This window comes from Brachyhypopomus gauderio, chromosome 5, assembly GCF_052324685.1.
Source record: "Brachyhypopomus gauderio isolate BG-103 chromosome 5, BGAUD_0.2, whole genome shotgun sequence".
Classification (NCBI taxonomy): Eukaryota; Metazoa; Chordata; class Actinopteri; order Gymnotiformes; family Hypopomidae; genus Brachyhypopomus; species Brachyhypopomus gauderio.
Window position 1 is genome coordinate 35,168,104 of NC_135215.1, and position 3,672 is coordinate 35,171,775.

Below are 3,672 nucleotides of genomic sequence, written 5' to 3' on the forward strand. Positions count from 1 at the left end.
GCTGGGTGCAGGAGTGTTTCATGCCAACTGAATTAATTTATCCCTCATGCATGAATTTGAAAATATACAATCTCATTTGTTTATCATTGATTTATTTTTTATCTGCAATACCAGGCTTCAGAATTTATAACAAATATCATTATATGGATGGTCTCAATGGCTTTCACAGAAGAAAACCCAAAGAATGCTAATGACGATGTCTCAAGATCATGCATTATGTATCAGAATTTGTCATGCACTACTGAAAAACCTTGTTCTGGTCTGCTACAGCTGCACTAATATTAGTGCACATAATAGCTACGAATAGTACCTGAATTTCTTGTCAAAGCCACGGGTAAAATACACTCTCTCTACTGCTCACGAGGGGCCCCAAGCCTCTCCCAGCCCAAACCCCCAGATCCCACGGCTAACAGCGTCCGGCCGTCCCAATAAAGACAGACCAGTGATTATTCCTGCTCGCCTCCTGTCGTATAGCCCGTAATGACTTTTTAAGTTGGATGAGATCGTAAGGAGGCCCGCTGCCTCAGCACCCACAGAACGATAATACCCGCCGAGCGGAGCGTGGTAAATCTGCAGGCCACTGTCCTTGGCCATATTAGCTGGGCAGATGATTTGTAGGGAGACCCTGCATCCCTGCCCCCTGCAACAAGAACAGGGCAGAGATTGGACCCAACATGAAGTCGCGGGGTTTTTTTTCTCGGTTTGTAGATAAGAGTAAGATTTGTATGTGTGAGACCACAAAAAGCACGGTTAATTGTGGATGATCCAAACGGAGCGACTGGACTGGTGCCTTTCGTGGTCTAGGAAGCTTCTGGTATCGTCGTTAAGGTTTTCATGCTTCTGTCAAAATGGATTTCACAGGAATGTAAAATGTTCTCATTAGGTCAAGTTACAAATTGGATAGCAAAGATGTGGTTTATGTTTACATTCTCGTTTTTTGCCAGGAGATGTACCTCCTAAAGTAAGTAATGCATAGCTAACAGCATTTCCACCTTGAAGATCTAGAAAAAGATCACATTGAAGGTGCTGTCAGGTATATATGACTGAGATGTGAGAAGAACCATTCTGGAGGCAGCGTGCAGCGGTGGGCCGTCATTGGGGGAAGGCAGCCCGTGCTAATATGCAGTTAATTCCTCCACCGCTACCTCCAGCTCCCTTTACGAGGCCCGTGTTCGGACCCGCAGGGCGATGTAAGTGCTGATGATGCTGCTTCATTAATTACGCTCCTCAGCCGGAGCAGCTGCTGATTTAGATCCCGATAGGAAGGCTTCTGTTCGGGTCTGATACAGCCACCGGGCCTGCTGAACTGTAAAGTAGTCATTAAGCCATTGATTCTCCAGCTCCTAGTGCAAAGTGGGCCATCAGCGACTCCACTCAGATGAAGACAGACAGACAGACACACACACACACACTCTCTCTTTCTCTCTCTCGCTCTCTCTCTCTCTCTCTCTGGTCAGAATTGCTGGCCTTGGTTGCCCTCTAATCTTATCTGACCGCGGTATGCACCTCCACTAGGCTGTATAACATTCTGTTTTGGCGTTTGGTGGTTTTTAAAAGCAGCTCAATAGCACTTAGAATTGAGAGCATTTGGTAAGGACACAGTTTCCATTTGTGGGTCAGTGGTGTCTTTCTGTTTGTAATATAAACAACCTGTTGATTTTTTTGTCCTGTTCCTGGTTTTCTTGGTTGTAATGTAAGCAAGAACCATTAGTAAGAATACAATAGCAGCTTAGTTTCCTCTAGTTATCACATGATTAATACAAAACGCGAAAACGAATACGTGTTACTGATCCACATTTACATATTAACAAGTATTTACATGTTCTCATTTGTATCACAGTGCCAGACTTCTACATCTCCCCCCCCCCCCCCCCCCCCCCCCCCCCCACACACACACACACACACACACACACACACACACACACACATGCAAACAGAATTTGGAAGGCTGCAATTGTTACAGCAGCTCGTACTTGGCCTATTATTTATGAGTTCTGCTTCTCACAAAACAAGGATCAGTCATTACAGACAGCTTTACTGCCCTTTACATGAAGGTCTTGTCCAACACAATTTTGTCTCTCGAGTTTGTGCATAACTGTGCAAATCATGTAGTCTTGCATTTCACACAGGACAGAAAGGACACAGTAAATCTCCTTTACCCATATATCACGTGTGGAAATCAGCATGCATGTTCTAGCAGACAAGGTTTCATAAAAAATTGTGGAAGATGTGCCTACTGATTAAGCCTTAAAGTTCTAGTGCATGTTGTGTATATGCATTCAAATAAATCTTTGTGTGTAGACTGAATGGTACTCAGACTTTAGGGATCTCGACCCCTGTTTTTTGATTATGATTCATTTTGACCTCAAATCAACTGGTTTGAATGAGTATAAGTGCAGAACTGGAGAAATCGTGTACATGTGAACTAGTCACATCCTTTAATCCTCCCCTCAGAGCATCAGATGTGACCTTAAATCTACTACACCACTACTAACTCAGTACTACATGAGTCATGCTGTGTGGAAGAATAGCGTCGGGTTTCAATTGATCTAGCAGTGACTGCTACACTTGTTTGTGTTGTTGTTTTGCTGTTTGGTCCCTGCAGGTATCAGTGAATGAATCTCTCTCTCAGTGCCCATCTTACTGACCCTGGTTTGACTTTTTGTATTGTATTTTGTATTTTATTACCATGATTCTATGTATCAAACGCATGGTGAGGGTCTGCTGGGAACGTCTGGCTGAGCACTCTGTCAGAGAGGTCTACAACTGCCACCTCCGGGAAAGCTTTTCCCAGCTTTCGAGGGAGTCGGGGGACATGGAGTCTGAGTGGACCATGTTCTCCGACTCTATTGTTGAAGCTGCTGTACTGAGTTGTGGCCGAAAGATCACTGGTGCCTGTCGGACACCAGAAGTACGGGATGCCGTCAAGCTGAAGAAGGAGTCCTATCGGGCCATGTTGGCCACTGGGACTCCCGAGGCAGCTGATATTATTGGCAGGCCAGGCGTGCGGCGGCTCAGGCAGTGGTAGAAGCAAAAACTTGGAGCTGGGAAGAGTTTGGTGAGGCCATGGAGGAGGACTATCGGTCGGCCTCAAAGAAATTCTGGCAAACCGTCCGGCACCTCAGAAGGGATAAGCAGTACTCTGTCAACACTGTTTACAGTGCGGGTGGGGAGCTGTTGACCTCGACTGAGGATATTGTCGCACGGTGGAAGGAATACTTTGAGGATCTCCTAAATCCCTCTGTCATGTCTTCCATGGAGGAAGTGGAGACTGACGACTCAGTGGTGGACCCGTCCATTACCCAAGCCGAAGTCACTGAGGTGGTTCGCAAACTCCCCAGTGGCAAGGCAGCGGGAGTGGATGAGATTCGTCCTGAGTATCTTAAGTCTCTGGATGTGGTGGGGTTGTCTTGGCTGACACGCCTCTGCAACATCGCATGGCAATCTGGGACAGTTCCTCTGGAGTGGCAGAATGGGGTGGTGGTTCCGCTTTTTAAAAAAGGGGACCGGAGAGTGTGCCCCAATTATCGGGGTATCACACTTCTTAGCCTTCCTGGTAAGGTCTACTCTAGGGTACTGGAAAGGAGAGTTCGGCTGATAGTCGAACCTCGGATCCAAGAGGAACAATGCGGTTTTCGTCCTGGTTTTATACCCTTCATAGGGTGCTCGAGG